Consider the following 24,447-nt stretch of genomic DNA (forward strand, 5'->3'; position numbering starts at 1 on the left):
GGCAGAAGAGTAAACACAAAAACAACAAAACATAAAGAAATTCCTGCTTTCATGACACTTACATTTGAGTGATGGAAATCAAGAAATAAATCATTTCAACAACCTCACCATCCCCTACCTAGTCCACTGTCCAGGGAGCCTCTCCTTCTGGGGCTCTGGGTAAGAGCCCACTCTGACCTTTTGAGTGAATGTTTTATGAGAGCCAGTCTTAATATGCAAACAAATAAAATGTTTTGTTTCTTCTAGGATTAGAGGCAACCTGGAAAAATGAATTAATTTATTCAAGATTTAATTTAAAAATAAAAGTCAATGAATTTAGATATATGAATTAATTTACTCATGATTTAATTTAAAAATAAAGCCAATGTATTTAGGTTAAGTGAAATAACAAGTAATTTCTTTTATCTCCAGAGTTTAGTCATTGGTCTAATGTTGAATAAAGATCTATAAAAATGAAACTAGAGATATTGCTGCTATAAACCTTTTCCATGGTAATAAAATCTAGCTATTTTCATTACGGTTTTTAATATTGGAAATGGAACAGCCTTTTGAAGAAAGCAATTTGGGACTAAAAGAAATCTGGACAAATTCAGATCTGCATGCTCCTCTAGCCCCAAGGATGAAGGACTGGAGAAGGGCTTGGAGCGGAGCTGGGTGACACAGCTCTGTCCAGCTGCATGTGTTACGCACCACACATGTCTCTGAGGGAGGTTCCTCTGCGTTGGCCTCTCCCAGGCATCCTCACAAGAAAACTGGGGCTTCCACTTGACCAGATGCTCATCTTCAAGGAAGGCTGAATGGTCTCTCAAACACCACGGGACCATCACTTCCATTAGGCTCAGAAGCAGTCTCACAAATGCAGCTCAGGCGTCCTCATACCAGACAGCCGGCCTGGGGGAGTTGTGTCTGAGGCTCCAGAGAGGAGTGCAGTGAGAGAGAACTGGGGTGGGAGGATGAGAAGCAATGAAACATGAGGCGAGCAGTTATCACCTGGATGTTCTATTGAGCATTGCTGAATGGGGAATACTTGGAGCTGCCATTCCTGTCCTTTTCCTGTGTCCTCTCAGGAACGTCCCACCGGGCACGTCCCCTTCCTCGTGGAGAACAGCAAATGGGATGTGAGGGTCCCTCTGTATAGGGTTCTTGGGCTTGGAGCAGAGCTGGGTGACACAGAGCGCGCTTGGGCCTCTGTGGGCTGCGGTTTCCTCTTGCAAAGCGAGGAGGACACACAGGTAAGCCTCCCAGGGCCCAGAGGGCTATGACCATGGTCAGGGATGCTAAGTGCCTTCTTTGGTACCTTCTGTCCAATGTCTTCCTCCCAGCCTTGTGTACAGGCAAGGCTCTGGAGGCCTCATCTCCTGAAACCCTCAGGGTAACCAGTGAGGCTGTGTATCGTGCTCACTTCATTTAAGGCAGACTTGGTGCTTGCAGAGGTTGCACAGGATGCAACAAGATTCAGACAGGAACCACTGCTGAGGTTACAGAAGCTGAATCTTTGCATTAGGCAGGGTTCTCCAGAGAAACAGAGACCAGTAGAGGGTGTGAGTGTGTCTCTACCTCTCTGTCTATTTATGATCTATCAAAAGAGATGATTAGAAGGAATTGGCTCACTCACTTGTGGGAGGTGGAATGTAAGCAAAATATATCAGCCAAGGCTTCCTGGCAGTGCACATTCTAGGCTGCCTGGTCAGGACTGACCCCACCTCTCCCAGTGTCAAATCCTAAAGCCTCCAGAATGTGGGGCTGCCAGCTTCCCTGGGACATTATTTCAAGCTGCCAACCCTTCTCTGTGAGATGGGCAGGGCTATTTTCTTGCTTAAGGTGGGAAGAATAATCTTTTTGTCTATATTTCAGTTACAAAACAACACAAATGTGTCCACATATAGAGACCTTCTTTCTTTAGTTCCATAAAACGCTCAATTCTGATGGGCAAGGAAAGGTGGACTTTTCAGTTGCTTCTCAGCTCATGTACTTATCCTATTAATATGAAACCCAAGGGCACCGCTCTGCTCCCATGGGCGCCTCTGTCCCCAAAGTGGGGATAAGCACAATCCTTCTGAAGACAAATGAATCGACAAATCAAACTCAGCACATGTCAAGAGATGACACTAGGAACTGTGTGACCAATTCTGCATAAGCACAGACCTAATAACTGATCTTGACTGCCAGCTGGATTTAGGCAGAGGCTCAACTCATCAAAATTTGAGGGAGATGTATATCTCAGAATCAACAAATACAGCGATGGATTTATTACTGTTACCAGAGCTCATTCATTAGAGACAGACACTCAAAGTTGGCCTGCTGGCCCCTCAGAGACACATCCCCACTTGGGTCAGAGCCTCTGTGGTCAGTGCCTCTGCCTCCCACTGCACCCCTCCCCCAACTTGTGTTTTGTCTCAGCCCATCGGAGCCTGCCCCGGTTCCTAGACACACTCGGTTTCCCTTCCCATGGCCACACTCACCCAGTGCCCTCCTCTCTACAGGGAACATGGTGCCCTGAGGAGGAGGAGAATGGTCAGTGACATCTTTGGGGACCGTGAAGATCTTCAGAAGTTGCTTGTGTCGAGGCTTATCCAGTGAGCATGAAACAATCCCAGAGGCCAACTCGTCATCCTGTTACTGAAGAGATTACTTTCTATCCCTAACAACTTTTAGTTTCCAGCTGACATTTCATTATTTAAATATGTTGTCTCCCTTATCAGTAAATAGACCCACCACCACAGCCCAGTTTCTGTGTGAGTGCAAATTACGAACAGGGCTCCTCCCTTTCTCCAAAGTGCCCTATTTTGAACAATGCCAGAAGCTGGGATCAGTTCGTGGAGGTACCTCCCAGCCCTTGGAATCTTCTCCCTATATTCCCAAGGGACTCATGATTCAGAATATTCCAGCTAGGCACTGAGAGCAGAACACTCCCTTCCTGACCAGTGTCAGAATTTGCATTTGTCCTTCTTTGGCATCAGACAGCACTTGAAGAAACAGCTCCGTGACTGACAACACGAGTTTGGCTGTTCTGACCACACCCTCTTTCTCAGGTGGGAGCTGAGGCCAGGCAGGGCCAAGGCCATGCAAGACAGCTGGAGGAGAGCCTCGCCCCCTCTGATGTCTGCTGAGCCCTCTTTCCTCTGCACCACAGTAGCCTGGGCCCTGTTTGCAGCACACCCCCTCAAGGCAGCTCAGGGACATTTCTGCTCAACGTTCATTTTAGGAGGCACCCACAAGAATGTGAGTCTGACAGCCCTGGCTGACCCATCCATGTTACAGTCAGGGAGGTCTTCTTTGGCCAGCTACCTGGAACCTGCCCACTGCTTCCCTCCCCTGACTTTACTCCCAGGGTCCCCTCATGTGGCTTCTGGGCCTCTTGGTCATCCATCAGGCTGCACAAGGCTTTGCCCTGTTCCCTGAAGGGTGTCCTGCTCCCACAATACACAAATAGCACTATCTCCCAGGTCACACCTATAAATCACAACCTTTGTTCTTGGAAGAAAGTTTTCTGCCTTAAGACCCACATTCTATCCAACTTGGATTTGTGGCCACAAAAGCAAACGTACCCTTCAAAGACAGGTTTTCTCCGATGTCTGGGGAAGGAACAGTCCCATGGGGCTTCACACCCTTGGCGCTGGGCTATTTCTTCCCAGCACATTCATTCTCAAACACAGAACTAGTTTGCTGTGTCGCGTTAACAAAGCAGCACAGACTGGGTGGCTTAAACCACAGAAATGCCTTTCCCGATTCTACAGGACGGAGTCCAAGGTCAGGCGCTGGCAGGGCTGCCCGTCCGGCGGCCTCACTCCTTGGCTCGCAGACACTGTCTCCCCGCCGCCCCACAGCGGGCTCTCAGCCTCACAGTCCTGGGCTGTCTCCCTCTGACACAGACGCCAGTCACAATGCATTCGCATTCCAGCCTGTGACTTCATCTAACCTTAATTACCTTCTTAAAGATCCTGTCTCTGAATCCAGTCTCATTGGACTTCGGGGCTTCAGCACATGAAGCTGGAGGGACACAATTCAGTCCGCAAGAAACGTGACCTTTCGGGAAATGCTGAGATGGAGGGAGTCACCAAAACAAAGGTGGACCCGTGAGCTGCACGTTTATCCTTCCAGGCAATTTGCTGAGCTCCGAGACTTACACGTGCTCTGTCCCAGGGGCCCCAGGCTACACGGCCAAGGCAGCGCAGAGGCCCCTACTGGGGGTGGGATGTGGGCAGTGGATGAAAATACACATGAAATAAACAAGGCAGCTTTTTAGGTGCCTTTTTAAGGTATGGGTGAGACTGTGAAGACAGCCAGGTGGGATAGACGGGAGAGGTAGAAGGTATTTGGTCTGAGATTTGATTCTCCTCTGCTTACTGAACGAATCTACTGGGGAAGAACCAAAACCTCCCACAGTGTGAGCAGGTGTAAGCTTGTTGCAACCCCCCCAAGTGCCAAAAGCAGACAGCAAGACTCACTGGTCCCAGCAAGAAGTTGGTGACCCCCAGCTCGGCAAACAGCAGGAGAGGCCACCTTGTTGCTCTGGTCCCCTGGCTCCCGGCCCGGGTGAGGCCCAGAGGGAGGCTTCAAGGGGTGGGTTCCCCTCTAAGCAGCAGAGGAGCAGTGCTTAGGAAACCAGCTGCTTTAATGGGCAAGCTATGTCTCACCTCTCTAGATTGCCTTTTGTGTGATAATCCCAAGTAAAGGCCCTGCAGCTGCACGTGGAGTTAGGCATGTCGGGGACAAAGGGTCAGACAGAGGGGCTGGTTGACTCAAGGTGGCTGTGGAGGTCATCAAGGAGGTGGCATGGTGCTGAGGGCTGCGCAGCAAGGAGGCAGCCACACAGCCTGCAGAAAGAGTTTTCTGAGCAGATAGGTGGCATCAAGTGCCAAAGCTGTGAGCAGGGAGTGAGTCTGGGATGGCTCCTTAGACAGACAGAAAGCCAGAGTGGTTGGAGTGGCCTCAGCAAAGAAGAAGGGGCCAGGGAGGTACCTGGTGTGGGCTGTGCAAGCCTGCTGGCCATGGAGAGGGGTGAGGGACATTGTGAAGTTGGTGGAAGCTGCCGGAGGGGGCTGTTCAGAGGAGAAACGCGATCTGATCTGTGTTTCTACAAGCTCTCCTAGCAGCAGTGCTACAAAGGGCAAGTGGGGGCTGGAGTAGAAAGAAAACGATGGGCCAGGTGCAGGCAGCCAGGCACGGTGGGGGTCAGGACCTAGAGATGGGCATGTCTGATGATGACCAGATGACAACCAGACTCTCACCTGCTACTCCCTGCTGAGTTACCACCCAGGGCCCACATTGGTGGGAGATTTGCATAAACTATCTCTTCCCATCCAGACAGTAGCCCAGTGCTGTATTTTTATTCTCAACATGCAGATGAAAAAACATAAACAGAGAAGGAAGCAAGACTCTTAATCACACGGCTCCCAAGCATGGTGCTTAGGGTAACAGTCCAGATTCTTCCACTCACACCTAGTTTCTCCCAAAGCTCTGCTGCTGTTCGACTGGGGACAAGAAACTGCCCTTCAGCCCAGGGATCACCGGCCTGCAGAGGGCAGGAAGCTGAAGATAGGGTGCAGGGCCAATGAGTGAAGGGTCTTTTCAAATGCAGGTCAAGCAGGGGGGTTCCCAGAATAGAGTCTAACCAGAGAAACGACACCTTAGACGCAAAAGCAGAGAAGGTGTTTATTACATCCCATACTGCAGGAAGAGAGTAGGTAGGTAGGACTTGTTACTCAGGCATAGCTCCGGCTGTGCCATCAGGCACACACATCCCATTGTGGCCGGATAATTATTAATGACTCAAGGTACACCGTGTGCCCTGCAAACACCCTGAAGGTGAACCTAGAAGCCCTCCCATGAGGGTTGGGTTACCGAACAGGAACTTCAGGTATCAGAGCCGAGGGGCCCTGCCTCTGGGTGAAGCTGAGCAACCTGGGGTGGGGTCTCTGGCAGCCCCGCTGCACTTGCAGGGCTGGCCAGGCACAGTAACAACACCGCTGTGTGCTCATGTGGCATTTAACTCTTTACAATACACTGCCATGCTTTTCTTGGTGTGAGCCTCATGATACTTAGTGGTAGATATGTTTAGTCCTCAAGTTATAGATAAAAAAAGAAAAAAACTAAGAGTGGTTAAGAAATTTTACCAAGGGAAAGCAGACAGGAAGTGGTAGGAAAATGACTCAAACCCAGTTCTAACTATGATCTAGGGTTCTCCCTGCTCCCCAAAGAGCCTCTATCCATTCCCCCACTCACAACCACTCATCCAGTTATCAACTCTTCACTCCTCTTCCCACTCATCTATCTGTCCATTCAACAACCCACCCATCCATCAGCCCATTGATCCTACTACACGCCTACTGTATGCTTGCAGGGGTGTGCGAGAGGGGATGGACTTGGTCAATTCAGCACCATGGACCACACCCTCAAGGACTTGAAGCTCACCAGGGAGAGATGGTATGTCCATGTGTGCACAGGTTAATCAGATGCAGGGACACACCAGGAAAGATCTCGGAAGCTATCAGGAAACAGCTGAGAGGACCCAATGGGTGAAGACAGGCTTGAGGGTGGGGAGGAAGAAAGGAGCTCTAACTGACTCTCCTAGCCAAATAGTACCTCCTGCCAGAATGAGGTAGCGGGGAGGCCTACCTTATTCCCAGCCAAGGCCAGGCAGCTTTGAGGATCCTTCCTGAGACACAAAGGGAATGCTGTTCTTCATATACACTTGTAAAACCATCAGTGTTTCCATCACTCGGCTCCTAACGTGAACACACCTGTCTGTTGTGCCAGCCTTCCTGATGCTCTGTACTCCAGTCACAGGGCCTCCGCACGCAGAGCTCCTGCTGCACAGATGCTCCTTTGGAACCTCTTCACCTCCACAGCACTCACTCATCCTTCAGACACGAGAATAATCACCACTCCCGTAGGGAAACCTTCTGAGATTGCCCAGCTGACTTTTTCTACCCCTTCCTGCTGTTCCCACCATCACCATTTTACAGTGAGTCTAGCTGCCCCCACTGGAAGGGAAGAGACCTCTATATTTTGTTTAGCAAAGTGTCCCACACCCACAGCACAGGACCTCAGGAGAGGGTGGACAGAAGGATGGATGGGTGGCTAGAGAAATGGAAAAACGAACAGCTGGAAGGATGGATTGGCAGACAGGTATTGCCCAAGAAGGCCCACCTCTGGTGAGCAGAACCCTGGATGTGTGAATGAGGGTGGGCGAAGGAAGGGCTGGGCATGCCATGGGCATGAACAGATGGGGACTGGACACAACCCATGCTCACTCCGTGGCTCAGCTCACTGTCTGTTCACAGGCAAGAAGCCCGGGTGCCCACAATAATGTACCTGAGGCTCAGGTAGGCATATGCACCTTGGTCTGGCTGGAGAGGGGTGGAGCAGCTGTGCTCTGGGTCCTGGTAGCCTATGGTCTCATGGTCTCACTGCTGCTCACCCCTATGCTGGGCTAGACCAGGGATGTGGAGGCTCTAGTACCTTGTCCTCCAAAGGTTGGGAGTGGCCAAGGTCTCTGGGGCCATCAGGTCACAATCATATCCACAGTGTACAGGGTCACAATCATGCAGCCAATAGGGACAAAGCAGCCAAGTTGTTTCATGGCCCTGATGGTTGGCCACTGGAGTGGGCATACCCATCAGCCTGGGAGGCAGCCTGTGTTCTCTGTGGCCTCCTTGAGGGAGGTCCCACATTCTGGTTGCCTGGAGCAGAGCCAAATCTGAGTGTGGCTTCCCTATTCTCAGGGCCCTCCAGGTCGCAAAAGCCATTAGCCATGGGAACTTCCATTCAGCCTGCCATTTACTGAGAAGAGAGAAGGTAATGCTACACCTGGCTCACAGCCTGGAGCAGCAAGGCCCAGGGATTCTCTGATTCATTCCAAGACCCCTGACAAGTGGGTGGCCAAGCTGCTAGCTGACGCCTATTGACATGAACCAGTGTCCAAAAGGGATCCACCCTACTCTGAGCCCCTGCCATGTGCCCAGGCATCCTCAGATACCCACAGGCTAGGGACCCTCCACCAGTCCTGGAGACACATGGTCAGGGTCTCCAAATGCTGAACCAGAGAATGAATAAACCAGGAAGCAACAACCCCTGAAAGAAAACACATGCATACACACACACACACACACACACACACACACACACACACACACACACACTTAATGTATAGCATTTTCCAGCAACCCCATTATTTAAAAAGAACAGAATCAAGTTTCTACAAATTGCTTTGGAAAGAAGATATGGCCAGAACCCCCACAATGGCATTTGTCCCCCTAATGAACAATCACCAGAGCATTAGCACTGAAAATAGGCAGGATGGCGGCCTGCAGGGCCAGTGAGGATCCCAGTCAACCTGGCCTGGGGACAGGAAGACCAGGTGTGAGGACAAAACCCCTGGATCCACAGCCCCATAGCTGAGACAGTACTCGTCCCTCAACTGGGCCTGCCAGGTGCGTTGGACAGGTAAAGCGGGCAGGAGCGGCACTGCCAGCTGTCTCTGCCCTGAGCTGTGGGCTGCTATAAAACCAGGACTCCCCAGAACCAGCCATCCTAGGGGCTCAGCCTGCAGAGCTCCTACCAGAGCCCTTGACCTGGCCCTGCCATCAGAACCACAGAGCTAGGAGACATTTGCTCAAAGCACATACAACTGTATTTCTGGACTAGCCTTTATTTACACTTTTAAAGTATCTTTTTTAAAAATCATGTAAATCATAGGAAGGATCATCTACTTTGCTCAATTTTTTTGAGGATAAATTATGTATGTATATCTGTGTGTGTTCAGGAATATGAGATTTATTATTAAATAACTTTTAACTCATGACTAAGTCAAGAGGAATAAGGATGGTTTTAAATCTTGAACCCCAGTTGTGAAGTGGATGGTTCTTTATATCAACAATGGATTGCAGAGGGGGATCCAGGCACAGCTGGGGCAGACCATAGGCACAGGGAAGTGCCCTCCTGACTCGCCACTTTAGAATAGGTATCTTTGCGTGTTCGGGACCCACCTAGACTGCTTGGAACTGAGAAAGGGCTGCCCCCCACATCCACAGGTGTGCTGAAAAGCCCCCATAAGCCAGGCCCCATCTGGCCACCAGTCTGAGCTCAGAGGTGGATCCAGCCGCCATCTGGGAAGACCACGGGTGCAGGAAAGTGCCCTCCTGACTCACCATTTTAGACCAGGGATATTTGCCTCTTGAACCCACCGAGACTGCATGGAGCTGGGAAAGGGCTGCCCCCATAGCCAGAGGTGAGCTGAAAAGCCTCCACAAGCCAGGCCCCTTCTAGCCACCAGTCAGAGCCCAGAGGGGGATCCAGCCACCACCGGGGCAGACCATGGGCTCAGAGAAGTACCCTCCTGACTTGCCATTTTAGACCAGGGATCCCTGCCTCCGGAACCCACCTAGACTGCATGGAACTGGGAAAGGGCTGCCCCCACAGCTAGAGGTGAGCTGAAAAGCCCCCATAAGCCAGGGCCCATCTGGCTGCCAGTCGAGGCCCAGAGGGGGATCCAGGGATCTGGAGCCCAGTGGGTGATCCAACCATGGCCAGGGCAGTCTGTGGGACCGCAAGACCCATCTCTGGAATTAAACAAATACAGAAGGAGGAGATTTTCTGTGACAACGACCACTAACATATTCATAGTACCACTGCCCTACTGGACTTCTGGCAAAACAGTTTTTGACTGAATTGGACCACCAGTTTCCGACATCCCAGAAAGAACACACCAAGAAAAATGCTGGATACAGTATCCCAATGCATGGGACAAATTAGAAAACAAGCAGTAGGGAGAAGAAAAACTACATGCAACCAAGCAAGTCCTCAAGGAAAAGACACACCACAAAAAGAAAATTACCCACCAAAATATAACAACAGTGACTTGGAAGAACTTCTGAGCCTTCCAGATAGAGAATTTAAAATTGTCATCATTTGGGCCTCCCCGGTGGCGCAGCAGTTGAGCGCTGGGTTACGAAGCTGCCCGCGGCCTCTGCGGCACCGGTTCGATCCCCGGCTGCTCCCTGGCTGATCCCCGGCCACCGGAGGAGGGTCCTGCATGGCGCGCAGACCTCTCCTGCCGCCCGCTGCTCCCCTCAGCAGTGTACTTCGGTCCTTCTGCCTGCTCTGCTCTCCGCTCTGGCTCTGGTGAATTCTCTCACCCTCCCATGCTTCTGACTGTACCCAGTGCTTGTATGTATAAATAAAAATAAAATCTTTAAAAAAAAAAAAATAAAAAAAATAATAAAATAAAATTGTCATCATTTTAAAACTGTCAGAAATCATAAAGGAAAACAATGATAAGGGAAAAATAATCAACAATCAGAAGAATGAAATTGAGTCCCTAAAGAGGGAAGTGAAAGAAATGCAGGCAATCAAAGGATTAATGGAAGAGCTCAAGAACTCTGGGAAAAGCAGTGAAAGCAGAATAGATGAAATGGAAGAACGAATAAGTACTCTCAAAGACACAGAAATAAAAAGAACCAAAACAGAAAAGGAAAGAGAAGTATGAATGAAAAAGACTGAAGAAAGACTTCGGGAACTATCTGACTCCATAAGGAAAGAAAATATGAGTTATAGGAATCCCAGAAGGAGAGGACAGAGACCTAGGAACAGAGAAAATACTCAAGGAAATAATTGAAGAGACCTTCCCAAACATGAAGAAGAAGCTGAAAATAGACATGCAAGAAAAAAGAACACCAAACTTCCATGATGAAAGGAAAAATACAGCAAGACACATAATAGTAAAGCTACCAAGAATCCAAGACAAGGAAAAAATAATGAAGCTGACAAGAGGGAAGAAACAGATAACATACAAAGGAAAACCAATGGGGCTGACATCAGACTTCTCCGAAGAAACACTACGGGCAAGGAGAGAGTGGAGGGACATAGACAACAGACTCCAAGACAACAAATGCCATCCAAGAATATTCTATCCTGCAAAGCTTTCCTTCCTCTATGAAGAAAGAATAAGGACCTTCCCAGACAAACAGAAACTCCGGAATTTCATTACAACTAAACCCCCACTCCAAAAAATACTACAAGGAGTCCTAAAGCCAGAACCAACAGAGGGATGAATAAGAATGAAACAAAGCAAAAAAAAAAAAAAAATTAAAAATAAATAAATAAATGAAACCAGAGAAAAGACAAACAAAATGGCAATTACAGATGCTAACATACAAATATTAACTTTAAATGTAAACAGACTAAACTCTTCAATAAAAAGACACAGAGTCATAGGCTGGATTAAAAAACAAAACCCAACCTTTTGCTGTCTTCAGGAAACACATTTAACTACAAAAGATAAAAATAGACTGAAAGTGAAAGGATGGAAAACAATCCTACAAGCAAATAGACCAAAAAAGAAGGCAGGAACAGATAGACTTATATCAGATAAAATAGATTTCAAACTCAAAAAGACAAAAAGAGACCCAGATGGTCACTACATTATGATCAAGGGGACAATACTTCAAGGAGAAATAACACTCATTAACATATACTCACCAAATGAAGGAGCACCAAAATATATCAGACAACTATTATCATCTCTGAAAACAGACATCAGAGAAAATACATATGTAATAGGAGACTTCAACACACCACTATCAACAATGGATAGATCAACAAGACAAAAAATAAGTAAGGACATTAAAGCTCTAAATAAGGATCTAGAGCTCATGAGCTTAACAGACATCTATAGAACACTAAACCCCCAAAAATCTGAGTACACATTTTTTCTCAAGCGCACACGAATCATTCTCCAGGATCAATCACATACTGGGACACAAGACAAACATCAACAGATACACCAAGATTGGAATCATACCAACCATCTTCTCTGACCATGAAGGCATCAAACTAGAAATAAGCCATAAAAAGAAGGCAAGGAACCCTTCTACCTCATGGATATTGAAACCCACACTACTGGAAGACTACTGGACTAATAAGGAGATCAAAGAAGATTTAAAAAATACTTTGAGTTGAATGACGAGGACACCAATTTCCTAAATGTATGGGATGCAGCAAAAGCAGTAATAAGAGGAAAATATATAGCAATACAGGCTCACATCAAGAAACAAGAAAGAACACAAAGAAACAACCTGATCTCACATCTCAAAGAACCAAAAAAGAACAAAAAAAATCCCCCCTAAAACCAGTAAAAGAAAAGAAATAATAAAAATCAAAGCAGAAATAAATGAAACAGAAACTAAAAAAAACAATCCAAAAGATCAAGAAAACCAAAAGTTGGTTCTTCGAAAAAATAAATAAAATAGACAAACCCCAAGCCAGGCTCACAAAGGAAAAATGGGAGAAAGCACAAATAAATAGGATCACAAATGAAAGAGGAGAAATCACAACATACACAGCAGAAATCAAAAGAATAATCAGAAATTACTACGAACAATTATATACAAACAAATTCAACAATCTAGAAGAGATGGACAAATTTCTACAACTCTACAATCACCCAAAACTAGATAAAGAAGAAATAGAACACCTAAACAGACCAATTAACAAGCAGTGAAATCGAAATGGTAATCAAAACCTTCCCCAAAAACAAAAGCCCAGGACCAGATGGATTTACAAATGAATTCTACCAAACATACAGAAATGAATTAGTGTCTATCGTTCACAAATTCTTTCAAGAAATTGAGAAGGAAGGGATAATACCAAACATGCTCTATGAAGCCAAGATTACACTAATACCAAAACCAAACAAGGACAACACAAAAAAAGAAAACTACAGGCCAATCTTTCTAATGAACACTGATGCAAAAATCCTCAATAAAATTTTAGCTATCAGAATCCAACAATGTATCCATAAGATAATCCACCATGACCAAGTAGAATTTATTCCAGGGACACAAGGATTGTTCACCATCCAAAAATCAATCAACGTAATCCAATACATCAACAAAAACAAATATAAAAACCATATGATAATACCAACAGATGCTGAAAAAGCTTTTGACAAAGTATAATATCCATTTATGATAAAGGCCCTTGAAATCTTCGGGATACAAAGAACATACCTTAACATCATAAAGGCCATATATGACAAGCCCATAGCCGATGTCATTCTCAATGATGAAAAGCTGAAAGCATTTCCATTAAGATTTGGAACAAGATAAGGATGTCCACTCTCACCACTGCTTTTCAATATAATACTGGAAGTCCTAGCCAGAACAATAAGACAAGAGAAAGACATACAAGGAATCCAAATAGGGAAGGAAGAAGTCGAACTATCATTGTTTGCAGATGATATTATAATCTACATGGAGAACCCCAAAAACTCCACAGAAAAACTAATTAAACTAATCAATTAGTTTAGTAAAGTAGCATGATACAAAATCAACACACAAAAATCAGTAGCCTTCCTATACACAAACAATAAATCTGAAGAAGAAATCAAGAAAACCATCCCTTTTATTATTGAAACAAAAAAAATCAAATATTTGGGAATAAACCTAACAAAAGAGGAAAAGGACCTATACAAAGAAAACTATAAAACACTGTCAAAAGAAATAGAAGAAGGGGGCCTCCCTGGTGGCGCAGTGGTTGAGCGCTGGGTTTTGAAGCTGCCCACAGCCTCTGCAGCACTGGTTCAATCCCCGGCTGCCAGCAAGGGTCCCACATGGCGCGCAGACCTCTCCTGCCGCCCACTGCTCCCCTCAGCAGTGTACTTCATCTGTCAGCCTGTTCTGTTCCCTGCTCTGGCTCTGGTGAATTCTCTCACCCTCCCGCACTTCTGACTGTACCCAGTGCTTGTATAAATAAATAAATAAATCTTAAAAAAATAAAAGATTAAAAAAAATTCTTTGAAAAAAAAAAGAAAAAAGAAATAGAAGAAGGCATGAAGAAATGGAAGAATTAACATCAAAATCCACTGCTCATAGGTTGGAAGAATTAACATCAAAATGGCCATCCTACCAAAAGCAATTTACAGATTCAATGCTATTCCATAAAAATTTCAATGACATTCTACAAAGAAATAGAACAAATATTGATGAAATTCATATGGAGCCACCAAAAATCCAGAATAGCCAAAGCTCTCCTGAAAAAAAAAAAAAGGGAATGGAGGCATCACACGCCCAGATTTCAAACTGTACCATAACGCCATAATAATCAAAACTGCATGGTATTGGAACAAGACACATAGGCCAATGGAACTGAACAGAAAATCCAGCAATAAACCCACAGATTTATGGTCAACTAATCTTTGACAAAGGAGCAAATAATATGCACTGGAGCAAAGAAAGTTTCAATAAATGGTGCTGGGGAAACTGGGTCGCTACATGCAAAAGAATGAAGCTTGACTACTACCTCACACCATGCACAAAAACCAACTCAAAATGGATTAAAGAACTAGACATAAGACCCGAAACCATAAAATATATAAAAAGAAATATAGGCGAAACACTACATGACATACACCTCAGCAATATCTTTAAAGACTCATCACCCAAAGCAGTGATAGTGTTATAGGGCAGCCCCGATATTGAGCGGGTTGCCTGGCACCACAGGTGAAGCTTGGAAACCACGTTGGGTGCCAAGCTGTTATAGGGCAGCCCCGATATTGGACGGGTTGCCTGGCTGTGGGTCCTCACCCACGAGCTTAAAAGGGACTTATTAATACTCCACTACAGGCATACACAAAAGGTTAATAAAAGGTTTATTTACAAGGGAAAAGGAAATAAGGAAAATGTACAACTCAGGGAGAAAATAGGGAAATAAAGTCTTTAATGCGTCCTACTCGATCCGACAACCTGGAAACCCAAAAAACACTCTCAGAGCCAGCTGGATGCTGCGAGCTGGCGGAGAGCCAAAATGGGAAAACCCCCTCCAAAGCCCACGTGTCTGGCTTTATACCAACCTGGCTGCTTAACCCCACCCTCAGGTCCCAGCCACCTCCCTTTGGTGGTGATGGGATTTGGCGTTCCCAGTGTCTTTGGCTTTGGCCTGGGGTGGGGGTGGAGTCCACAAAGCCTGTATGGAATTAGCTTTAGGACATCCTTTTCCCCCTAACAATAGGACTGATCACAAAAATCTAGAAAGAGCTGAAGAGACTCAACAAAAACAAAGTAAATAATCCAGTCAAAAAATGGGCAGAAGAGCTAAAAAGGAACTTCTCCAAAGAGGAAATGCAAATGTCCAAAAGGCATATGAAAAAATGTTTAGCATCACTTGTCATCAGGGAAATGCAAATCAAGACTACAATGAGATATCATCTTACACCAGTGAGAATGGCATATATTAAAAAAACTAGCTACAATAAATGTTGGCAAGGATGTGGAGAAAAAGGAACTCTTCTGCACTGCTGGTGGGAGTGCAAACTGGTCCAACCACTATGGAAAGCTGTGTGGAGATTCCTCAACCTGCTAAAGATGGAGCTTCCATATGATCCAGCAATTCCCCTCCTAGGTATTTACCCAAAGGACACAGAATCATTAATTCAAAAGGGCACTTGCACCCCTATGTTTATGGTAGCACTATTTACCACGGGTGAAGCTTGGAAACCACGTTGGGTGCCAAGCTTAGTAGCACTAAGCTATGAAAACAATCCAAATGCCCAAGAATAGGTGACTAGATCAAGAAGATGTGGTACATATACACCATGGAATATTACTCAGCATTCAAAAAAGATAAACACATGCAATTTGCAGCAACATGGATGGAGCTGGAAGGGATCATGTTCAGCGAAATAAGTCAGAAAGAAAAAGAAAAATACCAGATGGTGTCACTCATAGCAGGAATTTAGAAAACCTAAATAAGGGACCAGGAAAAAGACTAATTATAATAAAGTAAAAATCAAAATCAACAAGCAACTGTAAGTCAGAGACACACTATGGGGGGGAAGGGAAGAGGGAGTAGGGTCAAAATAAGGGGGGTGGGAATTATATGGGGAATATAACCAAGATGAAAATGTATCCATTGTGCAAAAATGAAAAATGATGTAATAAATATATAAAATAAAATAAAATGAAATAATGGATTATAATATGACAGTAAGTACAATAAACATTAATTATATTCATTGTATGTACACATATGAGATTATGCATAGATGTGGTGTGTGTGTGTGTGTGTGTGTGAGAGAGAGAGAGAGAGAGAGAGAGAGAGAGAGAGAGAGAGAGAGAATATATACAAAGATGGCTGCCTGGGGCCTGCCGCCATTTGTGGGAGGTCTCCCTCGCTATAGTGACCTACGTGTTCTACTGAAGTGATGCTACTTTAGTGTCACATAACCGTCCATGCTGCAGGGGTAGGAGACAAACACATTCCACCTTGTGAGAAGTGAGATGGACTGATGGACTCTAATTCAATCCTGAAGACCTTGGTCTTTGCCTACCTTTACTTCTAAGCTCGACAGATGGCTTCCAAACCCCATTCAGGGGCAGACCCTTCTTCAAATGAATTCGCACAAACACTGTAAGTCTAAAAGCAGGGTGAGGCGATGAGGACGGCAGTCCCCCATTCCTTGCAAAGTAGGCTGGGGGAAAGTCCTTGGATGCAGCCTTAAAAAAGCATAGCTGTCACAGGGCCTCCCCCTTCTACTTATTTATTTTGAAATCTTTCTTATTGTGTTGTTTTTATTAAGGCAACATTGGTTTACAACAATGAATGTGATTCAGAGGTACGGATGACAACTCCTCAGATGTGTGTTACCACACCAAGCCCATCACCTCAGCACCTAATCCTCCACCATAATGCACTGCCCCCACCCCGTCCTACCCCTTTTGCTCCCCACTCCCCCCGCCCCGTCAGGTTGCCACAATCCTACAGTCAGATTTCTAGAGTTTCTTTGGTTTAGTTTCATCTGCCAGTCCCTTTGTTTCCCTATCTTCCACATGTGAATGAAATCATGTTTTTTGTCTTTTTCCTTCTGGCTTGTTTCACTTAACATAACCCCCTCCAGTTTGATCCGTGTTGCTGAAAATGGCAAGATTTCATCTTTTTTAATGGTTGAGTAGTATTCTATTGGGTATATATACGACATTTTCTTTACCTACTTGTCTGTTGTTAGGCACTTAAGTTATAGTAGTATATCCAACAAGGGGCTATTTCCAAGATCTACAAAGAGCTCACATAACTCGACAACAAGAAAACAAAGAATATGATCAAAAAATGGACAGAACTAAACAGAAACTTTCCCAAAGAAGACATAAAGATGGGGGCTCCTATTTTTATGGTTTATGGGAAGTACTCGCTTTCCACCAACTCTCTGAGGTTCTCCCCAGGAACTTCCCCTTCTGAATCCCTGATCCTGCCCCATCTCCTCCCCCTAGACTACCTTCCTGCCTTACCATCTTCCCCAGACAGGACCTTGGGATATTGTGTGGCCAGGGATCATTTCTGCCTCACTTCACAGCAATTCTCAGGGCTGGTGCTGGAGGCTGCCGGCTGTCAGAAACCTGGCTCTGTCGGCAAGAAGACCAAGAAGATGGCACATGCCCTACAGTGGGGCTGGGGGAGCAGGAGGTCCAGTCCTGATGAGGCCAATGGGAGCCCACGAGCCCCCTGCCTGCAGAGGGGCCATGGCGAGGGCCCTGCCAATGCCCTTAGGACTGGACAGCACCTCCTGAGATAAGCACAGCGAGGGATAAGCGCAGAGTCTCCACCCACCTGCCTGAGACAAGGTCAATCTCACATCTGTATGGGCCACTTTGGTTTGAGCACTGCCGAGTTATTGCTGTTGAATTCCAGAAGTGCTCAGAGAACACATAAAGGCCATTGCCGGAAGGATGCCAGGCAGGGGAAATGACAACCACATCAGTGTCATGTCAGGTGTCAGGCCCAGGAAGAGGAGTGGCATCAGGAAGCCCTCCACAAGGAGGCTACCCAGCTGAGGGTATCTGGACCTAAGAATTGTCAGAAGTTGCCCCGGCCACCTTTGATCTTTTCCTCCCGCAATGGGCAAGATCCCCTGTTAGATCCATGTCTGCTCCACCACAGCCCTCCCTGGCCCCTCAAGAGGAATGGGGTCCAGGCAGGATCAGTCCAAGGACAGGAGAGGTGTTGTCACAGAGGCCTGACAGCGCTGGAAGCTGCCACATGCAGGGGGCGTATTTAACCTGGGTTTGAATTAACTGGAAAATCCCAGGCAAGTGGAGGCTACCTGAAAAAAAGGAAGGGGCAGGGGAGAAAGGAGGGGGTAGAGAAAGAGAGAGAGAGAGGGAGAGAGAGAGAGAGAGAGAGAACAGACGAGCAGGGTCTGACAATGAACTGCAGTGGCAGGTCCCTACAAATTCAGGCTTAGTACAGGTCAGGACTGGATTCCTCCCCCATCGCCCTTAGGGCCCAGGGCCTCCCATGAATATGAAGCAGTGGAGCCCACCGCTGTGGCCCTGTGTGGAGGGAGGGCTGCCTGCACTGGGTACTGGGCAGGCTTCTGGTCCCCAGTGCTCAGCACACACGTGTGTAGACCCGCCCCCTTCTCTCCCTGATGGGCAGTGCCTACTGCTCCTGCCTGACAGCAGCACGGCCACAGGACACAGCAAGAGGTCACCTAGAGAGAAACATGCAGGAACTGACAGATTTATATCTGACAAAGTCCAAGACCTAGTTACATCACCCTCAGCACCTTTACTTAAGAACAGATGGGTTTAAGGAGAGTAACAGAGACTGAAGCAGGAGGAAGGGCACCTGGGGGCCGCCTCTGTGAGGCTGACAGCTAAGAGACAGTTTGGGGCCCCTCGAGATCGCCCTCTTCCAAACCCGAATAGAGTAAGCGACAGATATCTACACTTAATTATGAAAACAGACAATTGAAACATATCCTTAGCTACTAAATGAGGTAAGAGATGAACTTCCCAAAATTGCCATAATGTCATATTATTTAAATACACTGAGAAGAAGGTTTCTATGTAGCAAAATGCCAAAATATGTTTTAGATTTTCTGCAAGTTCAGGAACTACATTCCACATCATCTATCATGAGCATGGTCATAAAACTGTAAATTGCCTCATGCACCGTTATTGCTGGCTTCCAGTCCCAAAACCCCTTGAGGTTCATTCTGTCCAGAGATCTATGATCATTTTCCACTACGAACAGTCTGGGGAAGATTTTTGCTTGAGTTGACACAGTTTGCTGAGTCTCATTCAGTCCCCAAAGCACGTGGTTTGTCTTACAATAATCAGTGCATCTCTGGACGAGAATTTTCCTTGGACTCTCATTGATTTTGAACTCCTTTCAAGAGTTCAAAGAAACACACGTGTGCCAAGGAGAGATTTTCTCATGAATCAGTTAAGTCTCTCAATTTCTTTAGCATCATATTTGAGAACAGCCGATCCCAGCCAACCTCTTAAATCCCTGGCAATGGAACCCAAGCTCAATCTAGTCGTTTAATATATTGCACCAGGCATCCCAGGCTTCTGGAATTAAAAAGACCTATTCCAATATTTGCTGACACTCCTTCATTCCCTTAGTCCCTCCTGGAGGTCTGTTAATGACTGGGTTCCCACTGGGCCCCCAAAATGACCACTGTCTGCCCATGTTCAGAGGCTGCCAACCCACTTGCCTTTCCATCAACACTAGCACCTATTACCCTTGTTCTAAAATTGTGCTGAGAAAGCCATTCATTTTATCAAAATTACCAATAAGGGTGACCACAATAGTGTACAACGCAGTGTAAATATTAAACCAGGAGTGTGTGTCTCACCGGGAAGGTGTTTCCAACATTCTAGTCCTGCCACCAGGGAGCCAGCTGTGAAAACATAGTCAAAATCCTTGAGAGCTCCAGATAGTGGGGGTTCATGGAGCACACAGACACCTTACCCAGGATCAATGGGGGTGTGGGTTCACTTTATGGGGAGGTGGGGATGACCTCTGTTCATATGTGACACCCCCATTGCACTATAGCATTTCCCCAACATACACCCCATTCATCAGAGCTGGGAACCCGTTTGGAAAGCACTCTTCGGAAGAAAAATGTTGCTGACCCGGAGGCCCAGAAAGGGCTTTGGCTGTGCTGTTCTTCACCCCAACTCCTTTTTGGCAAGTCCTGGTCATAACCAGCCTAGGGATCACCATCCATGGTCATGTGGACATTGCCCAACAGCTTTAGAAGTGTCCGTATGACCGGCCCCAATGCTCTTTCCTTTTAACAGACAGCAGAGCATGACATCAATTTGCATCATGTTCTTGGCTGTTTGGACAGCAAGGGCTCAGGGCCTTGCCAGGCTCTGCACATGAGGACACACACCAGCATGAGAGCAAACCATGAATAAAGGACACACGTTCATCACTGCACCTCATACCCACAGGTGGTGCAGTGACTCCTTCCATAGCCAGGAGTCCAAGGAGCCTGATTCCAGACCCCCAGGCTGCACATGGGCTGGGCAAGGCTGGTCCAACACTCTGCTTTCCCTTTTTACACTTTCTGGCAAGTGACCAAAGTGAACATTGACTGAAAAGCAAAGTCAACAGGAAGCCGAGGGACCAAGAGGTATGCAGGGTCAAGCGAGACAGACACAAGAGCGTAATGGGTGGAGGGCAAATGACAGGTGTGAGTTGGCAGAGGACACACCCAGTGTCACTTCCAGCACCTGTGTTCCACCAAGTCAGATTCACATCTGACCTCAACCTGGCCTGAGCTGTTTTCTTTCTACCCCATGAGGGAGCATTCTATGAACAGGGTCTAGTAATCTTTTTTTTAAAGATTTATTTTTATACAAGAGTTGGGGTACAGACCAGAGGCGCAGGGGAGTGAGAGGATTCACCAGAGACAGAGTGGGGAGCAGAAAAGGCAGACTGAAGAAATACATTGCTGAGGGGAGCAGCAAGAGAGACAGGAGATGTCTGCTGCGCCATGTGAGATTCTCACCAGCCGGCCGGGATCGAACCCGCACTGCAGAGGCTGCAAATAGCTTCACAGTGCGGCGCTCAACCTGCTGAACCACCAGGGAGGTCCAGGTCTAGTAATCTTTTTACCACTGGCAATTCTGAATTCCGGATTGTAGGACGTAAGGTGTACATGTGTGAGAGCCATTACTTTTGTTGCTGTTTCCCTGTCCCCTTCACCTCTCCTTCTGTTTTATAATCAGAAGCTGGTTTTAGGGGCACCTGATCCTGGTGCTGGGTCTTGATTAGTAGAAGCCAATGATGACAACACTGTTTCTCACTTTCCCTGCCTCCCTCTAGCCATGTGACCTACTTCTGGTCACTAAACCCTAAGAAGAAACCTTCCTGGAAGAAACATTTGCTATCCCAATAAAAGGGAATTTGAAGTACCCAGCACTGACATCTCTTCCTCCCTTGAACTGGGAGACAATGGTAGGTGCTGAGGCAGCCATCTTGTGGGCATGCAGTCATGAGAATCATGGAACTGTCAACTAGAGGAGTCAAGCTTCTAAGCCAAAGCTAGTTACTCTGGGACTTCTCTTATGTGTGCAAAGCAAACCAGCTGTTCATTTTTTTTTTTTGTTACTTATACCTGAACAGATTCCAATCTGACAGCACACAGTGAGATGTTTTACTTATGCACATCAATAATTCAGCAAGCACAGTTGTAATAATTCCTTTCTTGTGTGTAACCATTTTTTACTCTATGCAAGACTTCCATAATGTTTATCTAATTGGACCCACCGATATATTTACAGGAGAGTGTTTCCCCCATTTCTGACATAAGAACGTCCTATAATCTTCAGAGAGGTCAAGCAATACTGCAAAGGGACTCCTAGCTAGACCTTCCCCTGGAATCAACTTAAGGGCAGTTGGTCAAAAGTGACAAAGTGTAGTTCACCAGGTGGCAGGAGAAGGGAGGTCATTCCAGCAGGCAGCAGGGTAGCCCTCCATCCATGGCAGCTGGTCTGGCCAGGAATTCACACTCAGAGCTCTAGGGATCTAGGTTTACTCACACAGAGGGACATGCAGAATGATGGTGGGCTGCTGAGGAGGCAAGAACAGGCAGTAGAGCCCATCTGAAAATGTCCCCACTATAACAGACTGAATGGTGTGTTACCCTAATTCATATGTTGAAGTCCCAAAGTGCCTTGATTTGGAGATAGAGCCCTTGGGAGACAACTGTGGTTAAACCAGTTGCTATACGTAAGATCCTTAATCTGACAGGGTTAGTGTCCTTCTAAGAGGAGAAAGGGACACAGCAATAGCTCCTGCTCTCCCTGGGCACATACAGAGAAGGGGTAATGTGAAGACACAGCAAGAAGGTGGCTGAGAGACGGCCCCCCACCCCAGACACCAATTTGCCTACACCTTGATCTTGGACTTCCAGTCTCCAGGATGTGAGAAAATAAATATCTGTTGTTAAAGACCTCAGTCTGTGGTTACTGTGAAGGCAGCCTGAGCGGACTAACAGAATCCCCTCTTCAACTGGTAATGGCAGCAGCCTCCAACTTCATACTGAAAGGAGCCATTTTTATAATGGTTCTGGACTTATCTGGATGCTCCAAGGCTGGATGCTCCAAGGACTAACTTGGTCCCTCTTGGCATTACTCATGAATGTATCTCTCTTAGCTCCATGGGGTCAACTAGCTCAAGCATCTGTGCCCAGGAGGCCATAAACCCTGCAGGACACCCAGCAAGGGTGGGTGGAGAGGGCCCCAACTGCAATGAGGCTCAAACCATGCTGCAATGGCTTGTGCCCATCCATGTACTTGTGGATGGAGGGGGTCTGGCATCTGTAACCTTTCAAAACAGGCCCCAGAGTTCCCATTGAGGAGGGAGAGTCATAGGAAGGTGAAGAGACATTGTACACAGACCAGGGCCTGGGAAGGGAGGATTCAGGCATCCACCTCCTGTCTCAGTCCCTACCATTAAGAGCAATTTAAATTACATTTGGTGGAAAAGATAATAATATTTCAGGTCAGGGAGAGACAGCAGTGACAGCAACTAGGAGAGTACACATGGAAAGAAGCAGTCAGAGTGAGAGACCCTTGGGAAATAAATTGTGGGACCTTTGAATTGACTTGATGTACCTGTGTGGGGTGGTGAGTATGTGCTGTGCATGTGGGTGTGGTGTGGAGTGTGGTACAGGAGGGTTGTGTGTGGTGTTCGGTACATGGAATGTGTGTGAGTGATAACTGGTAGAGTGATAACTGGTATGTGTGAATGTGTGCATGTGCCGTGTGGTGTGTGTGTGCTATGTATTGTGTGTGATGTATGGGACAAGGGCTGTGTGTGTGTCTGAGCATGTGTGTGTCTGCAGTATGTGTATCTATGTAGTAAGTATGGTGTGTATGGTGTATGTGATGAGGGGTGTGTGCATGTGTGTGTCTGCAGTATGGTATACATTTCTGTGGTGTGTGTGTTTGTGTGTGTGTGTGTGTGTGTGTGTGTGCAGACAGAGGCAGGAGCAGTGGGAATAACAAATGTATCTACACCAGCCACACTGCTCTGGGCCCTGATCTGAAGGGCTGCACATGGTGGTCCAGCTGCCCGCACACAGTGGCCTCACCATGCTCACTCCACAGTGAGGACACTGGGGCACAGCAGGGGCGGGACACCTGTCCTGTGCTGAAACTGACCAGGCCCTGCCTGCTGGCAGTCTGGCGCAGCCTGAATGTGACGTTCTCCCAGACTAAGTCAATAGGCTTCTCTCCAACAGCCTTTCGGGCTTCCCAGGAAGAAGTGATCCTGCATTTATTCACCCACTTTATTCACCAGCGGAAGCCACTGAGATCTTACAATGTGCTGAGATCATGGGCCTTTGTGTCTGCACAAAGGCCATGGATAGGCAAAAAGGCCAACAAGAGGCAGAAACCCTGAGAGCAGCAGACACATGCCATGAGCACAGATGGAAGGAAGAGCAGATGACTTCGGCAGGGCCAGTACAGAACACAGGGCAGGCCAGGAGAGAGAACGAGAGAGCAGATCCAGAGAAGGGACAGGAGCTTTAAGTGAAGAGAAGGATGGAGGCTTGGACCAAGCCAGAAGCAGGATGTTTAATCTGCCAGGCCTCCAGCCCCATGGAACAGGGACAATATGTCCTTACCAGCAACAGGAGACTGGCTCCACTCTGTCCTGGCAGGGAACCCATCTACCACGAGCTGAAGCAGACATGACAGGTGACTGGCAGGTGTCGTGGTGGCCGCTTTGTCACAATGATATGGGATCACAGGGCGTGGTGACAGCCTGAGGACCAGGACAGGGTGACCTGCAGGAGGCAGCTTATCTTCAGGGTTGTGAATGATGCTGGCAGGAGTCCACAGAGAAGTGTGGGTGGGGAGCCCAGCTTCTGGGCTTCAGGCGGGAGGGAACCGTGTGGATAAAATGGGACTAAGCACCATTATCAGTACATGTGTGTGAATGTGCAAGTGTGTGTGTGATGTGTGTATCCATTTGCATGTGCATCCACACCCCTGACATGTACATAATCATGCAAGTCTATGTATCTGTGTGAATCGATGTGTCTGGTACACATGTATGATGGTGTCTTGCATGACCACACATATGTGTACTGTGTGAACACATGTGAGTGTATGTTGAGGTCTGTGCACATGAATGTGTGTTGCA

The 24,447-nt window shown here is 46.9% G+C and overlaps 1 protein-coding gene across 4 annotated transcripts in view; it reads right to left on the reverse strand.

Moving 5' to 3' along the window:
* Window positions 1–24,010, reverse strand: part of OTUD7A (OTU deubiquitinase 7A) — a 165,473-nt gene extending 141,463 nt beyond the window's left edge. For 2 of the 4 annotated variants that reach the window (XM_037510107.1, XM_054694793.1), the window contains exons 1-2: window positions 7,318–7,472; window positions 6,744–6,863 (exon numbers count right to left, since the gene is read on the reverse strand). The gene's annotated coding sequence lies outside the window, so the exon portion shown is untranslated. Of the gene's footprint in view, window positions 1–6,743; window positions 6,864–7,317; window positions 7,473–23,926 lie in introns of those variants that run through there. The other 2 variants (XM_054694794.1, XM_054694795.1) reach the window with 2 other exon arrangements.
* Window positions 24,011–24,447: the final 437 nt, after the last annotated feature.

The sequence above is a fragment of the Talpa occidentalis genome, unplaced genomic scaffold (genome assembly GCF_014898055.3).
Source record: "Talpa occidentalis isolate TD23 unplaced genomic scaffold, MPIMG_talOcc4v2.1 talOcc4.14, whole genome shotgun sequence".
In the NCBI taxonomy this organism is placed as follows: Eukaryota; Metazoa; Chordata; class Mammalia; order Eulipotyphla; family Talpidae; genus Talpa; species Talpa occidentalis.